Raw genomic sequence first — 12337 nt, 5'->3', positions numbered from 1 at the left:
AGGAGCTTTTGCGCGTAAGAAAGATTTGCATTACAGGTTGGAATGTTAACAATAACCTCAATGGCTCGTAATATTAAAATATGCTCTTTAAATGTGTCTGGCCTTAACAATGTGAAAAAAAGGAATAGGGTTGCTTCTGGGCTTCGTTATATTCAACCAGATATTGTTTGTCTCCAGGAGACACACTTAGCGAGGGCGTAATCGCTCTTTAGTATGTGATTTGGGTTACTCTTTAATTTGTGCATCACAACAGACCACTATAACTCGAGGGGTTATGATTTTAGCAAAACCACGACTCTGTACAACAAATCATACCCTAACTGATAAATGGGGAAGATGGGCTATTGCTGAGATAAAATTTAAATCATCTCATATAAATTTGTGCTCAGTCTATGGGTAAAATTTAGATGACCCTGAGGTGTTAGTTAATCTGAATATGGAATTAGCAAACTGGGCAACTCCGCTGATAATATGTGGAGACATGAATATTCATTTGAAAAATATGGAGCTTGCAGGGGGTCCTGACAATTATGTCGGACGTAAACCACGGGTTTTTAAGGCTTTATATAATTTGGTAATGGATCATGGCCTGGTAATACTTGGAGTAATCTGAATTCAACATCGCCCGGTTATACTTATTATTCGTATCCACATAAAAAATTGGTTCGACTAGATTACTTTTTTTCTCCTTTAGCGATACTAGCGGAAGTTCATGTGGAATTATTCCCCAAAGTAACATCTGATCATGCACCTCTGGTGTTAAGTATACCGGATTCTTCAACGGATTTTGGTACAAGAGTTTTTTCTTTTGATAGGAAACTATGTTTAGACGCTGAGTTCAAGACTACTATGGCAAAATGGATTAGGGAATTCATTAATTTTAATGTAAATACTGCCAGTTTCGATATAGTGTGGGAAACACTGAAAGCATGTTTAGAGGGGAGGTTATGAGCTATGGTAACTTTCGCCAGAAGAAATTAAGGGGGGAAATGCAAGATCTATATATGTTGTTAAGAAGTTCTGAGGAGAATTTACTTAGAGAAATTAAAAAAAACAGCTCTCAACAGATTATAGCAGATGTGGAGGACAAGGTTGCTAGATGTCGAGCTAAGATAACGGGGGTGTGGAGCAATGAAAATGCGAGAAAATACCTGGTACACAAACGACATGTACATGAATATGAGGAGGGAATTGGGAGGTCATTAGCCCTACGGTTAAAGATGCAATCAACTTCCAGGTCTATAACTAGTATGCAGGATCAACATGGTAACTTACAACAGGACCCAGATAAAATTCTTGATATACTTCAGCAGTATTATGTGGAATTGTATACACAACAAAAAGTTGATAGAACAAGCGCAGGATATCATTTAGGGGGTTTCGTGCAACTGAATGATAATGAGAGGGAATGGCTGGATAGTACATTTACTATGGAAGAGTTGGATCTAGCGGTAGCAAGCTTGGCGAATGGTAAAGCAGCCAGACCAGATTTCATTCCGGGGGAGGTTTATAAATTATTTTTTGAACAATTAAAATATATTATGTTGGACACTTTTAGAGCTGCTCAGAAGGGTAAATTCCCAAAATCATGGAATGATGCCTTGATTGTTGTGTTTAGCAAAAAGGGCAAGCCTCCAGAATTTCCAGGATCATATCGCCCTATTTCTCTCCTTAATTGCGATAGTAAATTATATTAAAAAATACTAGCTAATCGAATTTCAAAAGTTATAACTCCGTTGGTTTCTTTGGATCAACACGGATTCATTCCTAAGTGAGGTACCGTGACACATATAAATAAAGTTATTACTCTGATGGATATTGCTCAGGCTGAGAAGCGCGCATTAGCTTTAATATTACTAGACGCTGAGAAAGCGTTTGACCGTGTCGAATGGCATTATTTATGGGAGGTCATGAGAAAATCAGGTTTTGGTGATAATTATAACAGCAATCCAGGTGGTATACTCTGCTCCAAATGCGAGAATTGCTGAAATGGGGAGGAAATCTGACGTGATTAGTATTACAAGAGGTACAAGGCAGGGTGCCCCTGCTCCCCATTATTATTTGCATTATTTATTAATCCTTTATTAAACAGATTATCTAATAGTCCTTTAATTAAGCCATTCATAGTGCAAAAAATTGCACACACGGTATTCGCATATGCGGATGACGTCGCAGTTATGACGGTCAATCCTTGTGAAACATTAATAGCGATTGAACGGTTGGCCTCAGAATTCGGTACAATATCAGGCTATAAACTAAACTCCGGGAAGACTCAAGTATTATGTACGGAGGAAATGCGATTTAGTGATCCCAGAGTTGTATCCGAGGTAACATATCTTGGTATAATAATCAAGACCTCAATGAATGGCATTGTCGAAGCCAACTGGACTAGCACATTTCAACACATTAAGCAGTCGCTAGAAAGATGGGGATGACTCCAATTAACAATTATAGGAAGAGGCAATATTATTAAGATGAGTATTTTGTCAAAAGTTTTGTATATGTTTAGAGCAATACCATTAGAGATTCCAGCTCAATATATACAACAGCTACAATCTACTTGCGCAAGATTCCTATGGTCTCCTGGGAAACCCCGGAGGGCAATGAGACTGATGACTCTCCCGATTGAGAGAGGGGGTCGTGCTATTCCTGATTTTTTGCTATATTTTTATGTTTGTTTTTACAACGAATGCGATTGTTATTAACAGGTGAATCGGTTGAGAATAAGGCAGAATCACCCTCTATATACTATTTATTGCTGGGAATTCATGCAAAATGTAGTTTATTTAAAGAGCTAGAGGGGAATTACTATAAGAGAACACGCTATAAGGTATTGGATTCAGCTTTTACAGTATGGCGAAAGATGGCTAGAATGATCAAAATTGGGAAAGTGTCATATTATACACCATTCAATGCAGAGAAAATATTACCTTTTGTTTTTAAGGACAGGGCAGCGTTAGAGTGGACACACCGGGGGATAATGCAAATTGGGGATATGTTTGAATTAAATGGGCTTTTGGCTACTTACGAGAGACTGACTGTAAAATATCAATTGCCCAAATCGTCTTTTTTTAAATATCTCCAATTAAGAGATTATATTAACAGAAGACACATTAATGTTGTGTTAAGCCGGGTAGTAGAGGCGATTCGCAAAGGCGAGAAAATTGGACCTTTGTACAATTTGTTAATGGAATATAGACTTGATGATTTGCAGAAGTTTAATCTGTATTGGCAGAATCAGCTGGGGGAACCTTCTTTATCAATAGAAGATGCAATAATCATGTCTAAGGAGGCTTTCCTATCTGCCAATTTGAAGGCGCAATTTTTTAAGACTGTTTTTTGTTTATACTATAATCCAGAGCGTATGATGAAGTGGAGTTCACATTATGATGGGAAATGTTTCCGATGTAAATCTGATAATGCGGATAGTATTCATATTTTTTTTAGCTGTTGTAAATTGCTTCAATTTTTGATTCACATTGAATTTTTTTTATCTATCATTACACAATCTACTGTGAAGATCTCTCCAGCATTGATGCTTTTAGGTATAGGAGAAAATGTGAAGCAGGGTACCCCTTTATTTAAATTTAGATATTTGTTATTTGTGGCTATGACTGCCGCTCGCCTTTGTATCGCTTCTGATTGGTTACAAGAAGAATCCCCTGCATTTGAATTTTGGCGCTCGAAATTGTATAATCTCAATGAATTGGAATGGAGTTTGTATGCCCTGAAGGGGGCTAGGCAACGGCAATTGGGAATGTTAATTTGGGGGACTATCCATGAACATTTGAAGATGTGAAAAGCTAATTAGTATGAGATATGTATATATTGTTTTCCCTGTGCAGATGATTTGTCCATACGGGGGAGTAATAAAAAAATGTATATATATTTAAATGGAGCACAAACAATTTCTTTCTTTAGTACATCGAATGACATTTGTTGTCCTTTCCCTCATATAAATTTTACGTTTTTCTTCAATAATAGTCTTAACAGATTCACGGTGGTAGAGTCGTCTTGTACACATTTAACATACAATTTTGTTTAACCCAAAAACGACAACAATTGCTCTTTGGTTACCGGTGCAGGTGCACTAGAAATACTTTGTACATGGATGAGTTTGGGCCGGATACCCTCACTGGAAATTTCATGACCCAAATTCTAGGCTTTGTTCTGCTTGAATTTGCATTTAGAAAATTTCAAAGTCAACCCTTTATTATTTTGCACTCGGCTCAATACATCTTTCAAATTTTTGTCATGTTCTTCACTAGTTCTTCCAACAATTAAAATGTCATCCTGGGAAGCAACCGCTCCCTTATTGCCTTCCAAAATCCCCTTAGCTAAACATTGAAAGACAGAAGCAGCACTTGCCAAACCGAATAGCATACGCAAAAATTGAAACATACCTTTTGGAGTTACAAAAGCTGTTAACCGTTTGGATTCCTCATACAACTCTACTTGGTGGTAGGCACTTGCTAAGTCAATTGTGGAGAAAACAGAAGCATCAGATAGCGTAGATATTAACTCATGTATATTAGGGAGAGGATGTTTGTCCACCCAGATCTCCTTATTTAAACTGCGTAGATCTACACACAAACGGAGATCACCTGTACCCTTAAGAGATATAACAATGGGAGACACCCAAGGTGAGGATTCTATGGGCTCAATTATACTCTTCTGCACCAAATCATTTAACATTAACTTAAGTTTGCCATAATATGCTAAAGGTACATTTCTCACCTTGTGCCAGACAGATATTGCCTCATCCTTAAGAATAATCCTATGTCTAAAATTGGTATATTTCCCCAGAGATCCATCAAAAAGTTTTGGAAATGTTTGTCTGATTCCACTCACAAATTATTAATTGTGCAACAGAAACAACAGAAACTGGAGAAATGGCATTGGGATCTAATCTTGTGCCCATTTCTTGCTGATGAGGTCATCCCAAGATAGCCACTCCCTTAGCAGCCACATACACCTTCCCTCTAGTCCTTCTTCCCTCAAATTCAAGATCTGCCCAAATAAAACCTTCCAAAGCGATTTTGTAACCTGAGTACCCACCAGGTTGAATATCAGGTGAAAATAATTGTTTGTGACCCTAAAGTTCTATAAACAACTTATTCCCGATAATACTATACCAAGCACATGAATCAACCCTCATAGATACAGGTTTACCATCAATTACTACTGTACATCTGGGAAATCCTTTGCAAATAATGTCACCAACGAATAATAATGAGTTTAAATCAGAAACTGCTTCTTTCTCATCATATATGATGTGATTGGCTCTTTGAGATGATCTAAACACTTTAACCGAGTGGCCCTTTTTCTTACATTTGACACAGACTTTGTCCCAGGTGGGACAACCTTTGAAACTTCCTACATGGTTCAAGCTGCCACACCTATTGCAAATTATGGTAATTCTCCTTCCATAAAATTTATTGTCAGATGTTTTTTCCTCAGCATTCTTCTTGGAGGAAATAGTCAAATTCTTCTTTGGTCCTGTTTGGTTCCTTACTACTGAGACCTCAAGTTCAGTATTTTGAACTTTGATATTTTGATTTTTAATTTCAGTAACACATTTCTCAGACTGTTCAATGCCTTTTGCTATATTAGCCACAGCACTAACAGCCTGATTCATCAAGAAAAGAAACAGCGACTCTCAAATAGCGATTCACAGCGAATCGCAAATGGAAAGGCGCAGATCGGAATTCATCATAGATAGCGAGTAATCAAAGCGATTCGCACACGGGCGCTAAAATCGATAGCGAGAAAATGAAATCGCCGAAAAAGTCGCAAAAACCCAGATATTCCGTCTCTATTTAGCGCCACGCAAATCCACATTAGCGACATCTCGCCAGTAGCGAGAACTCACCAACGGGAAGTCGCTTTACGAGCGCCGTGATGACGTCGCAACCAGGAAGCAGGCAGTTGCCACACCCATTGTGAACTGCGAGGCTGACCGCGAGTCTGCAGCGAAACAGAGAGCTCCTACCGGGATACCTCCAAAGTAGCGCTAGTCACCCTTCAGCGACAGTAGCAATGACAGAGGAGACTGCACCAGGGCCCAGTGACACCGGGCGCAAGAGAAAGCTCAAGTTTACCGAGCCGGAGTTGGAGCACCTCATCGAGGGAGTGGTTGAAAACCACGCAAAACTCTTCGGAAAGGACTCCCGGAGGGTGCCAGAGATGGAGAGACGTCGCATCTGGCTAGGAATTTCTGCCAAAGTGAACGCTGTGGGCGTGACACACAGGTCACTGGACGAATTAAAGAAGAGGTGGTACGACCTCCGAGGTCGTGCCAAGGAAAGGGTGGCAGAGAGGCTGGGCGAGACATCTGGTACTGGGGGCGGAGACCCTACTGTCCCTCCCAATACCCCCATGGAGGACCGCGTGGAGGACACCCTCGAGACAGAGGCATGCATAGGTGTCACCAACCTGGACTCATCCCGACCCAGCCAAGACAGCCAAGGTAAGTGGCATGCGACTGCGACCCTGTCCCCTACCAATGGCCATGGCCCTATAGCCTCCCATATGCATTCCAAGTCATACAAACAATGCACATGAGATCATGGCCACAAGCAATGTCGGACATGTAGACTGCCCATAATGTAAAAGAACCCCAAAGCAGCCACACGTAACCCAAAATAAGCTATCGCTAAGCTGTACGTGTGACAGATACATGGCATTAATGTAAGTCCGATTCCCCTCACAGGTGGCGGCGACTACAGCAGCGACAGCGACATGCTGCACATCGATGAGTCAGAAGAGGATGCGGAGGAGGTGCCAACACCAACACCTCCTGCACCATCAGGCGTAGCCCCACACACCGCAGCCAGGCCAACACCAACAGCTCCAGCACCATCATTGGCAGCACCAATCCCTGCAGCCAGGGCCAGACCAACAGCGCCAGCACCATCCGGCGCTGCACCTAACCCTGCAGCCAGGGCGAGACAAACAGCGCCAGCACCATCCGGCGCAGCACCTAACCCTGCAGGCAGGGCCAGACCAACAGCGCCAGCACCATCCGGCGCAGCACCCAACCCTGCAGGCAGGGCCAGACCAACAGCGCCAGCACCATCCGGCGCAGCACCCAACCCTGCAGGCAGGGCCAGACCAACAGCTTCAGCACCATCAGGTGCTGCACCTTTGCCAAGCACAACTCCACCACCCGTGGCACCATCTACTCCTGGTGCATCAACTGCGGTGACTGTGCACACACCCACTGTGGACAGCCAGCAGAGCAGCCATGTCAGGGCTTCCCACCATGACACATCACACAGCGGCAGGAGGGGGATGGCTGTGCGCATGCCAGGCATGAGCACTGAGCGCCGGATGCTACGCATTCACCAACAGCAGGCACGACGGCAAGGGGCCATCCAGCTGCAACTACATAAAATTGCCCGCAATGTGGCCAATGTGGGTGGTAGGATTGAGCGCATGGCGGCAGCCATGGAGGCCAACACTGCTGCAGTTATATCGCAGCGCAACTCCGCCCGCCGACGCCACCGGCAGCTCCTAACGCGCCTGACAGCCTACACCCGCTCGAACTACATAATGGGGAATGCCACCTCCCAGCTATCACGACGGTGCCTGGCGCAGCAGCAGCAGCTGATACAATGTGTCGAGGATGTTGGACGGGTGCTGGAGCAGGTCACCACTGCCGTACTGGCACTCCATCCTAATGGTGAAGGCAATGTGGGGAGGGACGACACCAGTGAGTGCGCCTCCAGTGTCAGCAGCTTGTCTGCCTCAATGGTTGGCGTGTTACGCCGCAGCACCAGGCCCACTGCAGGGACACGTGCCGTCCCAGAGGAAGAGCCAGAGCGTCGTTTGGGGGCTGCGCGGCGGAGGCGCAATTGAGTTACTTGCAAGTTGCCTAGATAATGCTGATGATACAAGCATGTCCAGTGGCTAGTTAGGAGCAGTATGGCGCAATACTGCTGCAATATTATGAATGTAGACTTTACGTTATTATTGTGGATCTAACAATAATATTTATTCATGCAACATACATGGGCCTCCTCTCATTTTTTACATTGCCATGCAGGAGTGAATGTTGGGTGAGTGGATTGTGGCCTTCAGAAACTGTTCATAGTGATGTGGTTGCGCCGTCTGTGTCCTTCAGCAGGGTTCTCCCCGCGTGCATGCCGCACATGTGCTGGTGGACGGTCGTCCCCTTCAGACTCACTGCCAGAGATCTCGACTGGTATCCGGCGCTTGGTTGCAATGTTGTGTAACATTGCGCAGACAGCCACAATGCGGCAGCACACATCAGGACTGTAGTACATGGCCCCACCTGTCTTGTGCAGTATGCGGAACCGGCTCTTGAGTAGGCCGAATGTCCGTTCTATACAATTCCTTGTCCGTATGTGAGAAACATTGTACCGCCGTTGCTGTGGTGTAGCCGGGTTGAGGTATGGGGTGAGGAGGTATTCCCGGAGGGCGTAGCCGCTGTCACCTGCATGTGAGGAGCAGAGGGTGAGTGCCTGTGCTGCGCAGCTACATCATTGCAATGTGTAATTGTTGACAATGTGTACTTACCAAGTAGGTGTCCTTCCCCAAATTCTCCCCTGGCCAGTCGTGTGTGGAGGCCGCTGTGCCGGAATATAAAAGAGTCATGGGTACTCCCTGGGTACTGGGCCACGATGTCAGTTATGATAGTCTTGGCATTGCAGACCATCTGTATGTTGAGGGAGTGGTATGACTTCCGATTCCGGTACATGTACTCCGTCGCAGCTGGGGGGCAGATGGCAATGTGGGTGCAGTCTATGCATCCTATCACAGATGGGAAATGGGCCACATTGTAGAAGTTTAACTTTGTCAAGTCCAGTTCCTGTTGGCTGGTGGGGAATCTGATGTGTCGGTGTAGCTGGGTGAGCATTGCGTCAACAAAACTCCGGAGGCAGCGTGACATGGTGGGCTGGGATATCCCCCCTGCTGCGGCTACTATCCCCTGGAAGCTACCAGAGGCCAGGAGGTGCAGGCTACACAATACCTGTACATGTGTAGGCACTGCATTGGTCCGCCTTGTTGGGTGCTGCATCAGGGGGTCAAGGTCGTGTATGAGTTGGATTATCATGGCCCCATTCAACCGGTACTTCGCATAGATCTGCTCCCTGGTTTGTCCCAGCAGGGTGATCCGCTGGCGGAATATCCTCTCCTGTATTCTGCGTCTCCTCCATGCTGCTCGCTGTAGCCTTCGCCGCCTGACCACCATGTACATTCCTGGCATTGTGAGACACCAACTGCTGCTGCTGTGTCTCCTTATGTGTGTTTGGTCAGCCCTGTCCCTGTTCCTGATTGGCCAACTGTTTTTCAAAATTTTCGCTAATCACTTTTATGGTTACCACCTGCTTTGGGTTGTCCTTAATTTGCGCGGCGCTAATGGAGATTTTGAGGTTTTTCGCTATTAGAGAATTTTCATGAATTCCGATTGCGCTAGTATTGCGAATTCGCTAAATTTTTTCTCTAATTCCGTGCTTTGGCGCTAACCTACTGGGAATCTGAGAATTTATTAGCGAATTCGCAATCTTTGTTTTGCGCTTTGGTTATTTTCTTCATGAATGCCGATTTGGGTAATTGCGGGCGCAATGGCATTTTCGCAGCTATTGCGCCCGCAATTTAGCTTCATGAATCAGGCTGTAAGAGAAGATTCAGTACCCAGCCATAGTCTTTCTTAAATCTTTTTACTCTCAGTCTTCATCATTATTTGATCTCTCAATACTTTTTTGTAGGTAATAGTTTAAAAAGCACACAACCCTGCCAAAGCACGTAATGGGGTTTCATAGTCTTCTATTGATGCCTCTTCCTTTTATGCGCATGAATAAAATGTGAACCTTTCCATTACTACATACTTAATCCTCATTCCAAAACGGACTTTCATCTGTCTAATTGCCTGTTCAAAAACATCCATGTCCCCCGCATCCTCTATGGGAGGAAGGTTACTAAATTTCTTCAAACCTGCACCTCCCAAACATTGCTTAAGTCATGCTATTTCCTTTTAGCAGGACAATCCTCTTTCACAATGACTTCTAAATTCCATAGTTTCCACTCCATTTTGGGCTCTCCTGCTACCTGTAAAAAATGGGGCGGTGCCACAATGTTGGCCATAGTGAAAATGACACCAAACAATGACACAGTTGACCACACAGAATATATATGATACAGAATAATTCTTACTATTACTTAAGGGGTGCCTGTCATCGACAGAACAGGCTGAAATGTTCACATGTTATGAATGATGTGCCTGTCACCGAAGATGTAGTCTAGAGAACCTTCTATTCCCAACGGTGTGCCTGTCACCGAAAGTGCAATCCAGTATGTGTAAAAACCGTGAGTGAAAGTTCTAGGTACAGTAACTTCCCTTCAAAGTGAAGCATTGTACTCACGAAAATTGCAGGCAAAATACATTATTGTCAATATGAAGGGAATATGGGCCCGTGTAATAGCTCAATCAAAAATGGCCACCAAAACATGACCACAACGTGCCCACGTCACCAGCAGAATGCGATGTGAGTGCAGAGTCACACTAAACAGAGCGCGCTCCGGTGCACGCGCAGAATCACTTGATTAGCATGCGCTGTGCTGCTGCCAACTACCACTATAAACTTCACCGTAATTGAAAGAAATTTTACTTTGTGGACTCACGACATTCCTGAAGATGTGGAGACTGGGATGCGGCACTGCGGTGGAACGAGCTGCCACTCTTCAGTTGCTAGACACACAGTTGCTGCTACTCTCCACTGCACCACCGCTCCTACACGCTTGAACAGGTGAGTACTGCCTTCATTACCGGTCGTCGCAAATTCATATAATAAATTGAAGACACGCTTTGTGGTAGAAGTTAGGTAGTTTAATTCTGTACGAAAACAGCTTGTATAACCGCCAAAGAAAGGTGACTCAGCAGGTCAACCGTCCGCTCCGGAATTACCAGATTTGCCCCCAACGTTTCACACAACCAGTAGAACACTACAACCTGCTTGTGCTTATGTGCTGCCCCCTTCTGAAATTATTACAGAGACCCTTCCAGCTGATTTGTGCAGCCCTGTGGTTTATAGAACAGATACAGATGGGTAGTTATAAAAAGTGCATAGGCGCAGTGGCACTAGGGCCCATGGGCCTTATTTATGAAGGCCTTGCGCCGCCGGTGCGTCACTTTTAACATGGGAAAAAGTGACGCACCGGTGGCGCAAGGCCTTCATAAATAAGGCACCATGAGTGCAAGGGGTCCACTGCATCCCATTTAGTGGTTATGCTTTGCTACTAAAGTGGATGGGTGCTCAAGTTCCTTGCTTGCATTATGACCCAAAGTGTCCTAGCCACATGACTACAGTAACCGTTGTGGCCCTCTCGTAACCTCTCCCTTGAACATCACTCTGCTCATTATTACGGCCATTTTGCCTGTACTACATGTGGATGATGATGACGTCATATGACAGCATTTGAGCCACGTTACAGCAGCTTTTATTGGAGGCTATGCTTTCACTGGTTATCCTGAAAATCTAACTCTAGTCTCAGAATCCTCAGGCACGGTCTGGATGCAGCTACTGGAAAATAGCGGTTTCTATTCCAATGAGATTTGTGTAGAATTCGGAATTTCTTACAGTGTTCCCAAAGCAGTTCAAAAGTTACTTTCCACAAACGTCAACAAAGGAGGGAAATACCTTCTGATCCTATGTGCAATGAAGAAACTTATTTGCTCCCTCATCCTCAAATGGAAGTCAGACCCTTCAGCACCTGTGCATGAGGAGTCTTCAAGAGGACCTTGATAGTGACAGCCCAGAAAAGAGGAGGCGAGAAGGTAGTAAACTCAAAAGTGTTTTGTAAATCGTTAGAATGCATTACATTCTGCCTTCTACTTTCACTTTGAAAACACATACCTTGATATATTTTCTTCATGAAAAACGTATGGAGCCAGATAACTTCAGCGGGACAGATGCTGAAGAAATAGTACACCCCCTTCATGAGGCCCTTCTGGTACAACAGCTTCTCGCCCTTTTTAGGTCGAGCCGGGGCAGTGCCTGTGCTGCTTTGCCAGGCATGCTCTTTTCAGGTATGGACTTGAAGCTCTGCCCATATTTTTCATTGGTTCGTGTCATTGTCCTTTGGAAACTGTGGCTTTCCATTTGCCAATAGGCGTAGTAATCCCTCCTTAGTACTGCCTTGTCACATTTTCTAACCTCCCATGGCGACACCCCCTGTTACATGTGTAGTTCCTCAGTAGGCTTTAATTACAGCCTCCGAGCACTATTTCATCAAATGGCAGGACACATTCTCTCACAATGCTTTATTCTTTTTTTCCCATAGCAAGTGGCAGCTGTGCCTTTGGTTTATTTGT

Source organism: Lissotriton helveticus, chromosome 3_1 (assembly GCF_964261635.1).
Source record: "Lissotriton helveticus chromosome 3_1, aLisHel1.1, whole genome shotgun sequence".
NCBI lineage: Eukaryota > Metazoa > Chordata > Amphibia > Caudata > Salamandridae > Lissotriton > Lissotriton helveticus.
The sequence above is the reverse complement of the archived record's forward strand: the minus strand, read 5'-3'. Positions refer to the sequence as shown.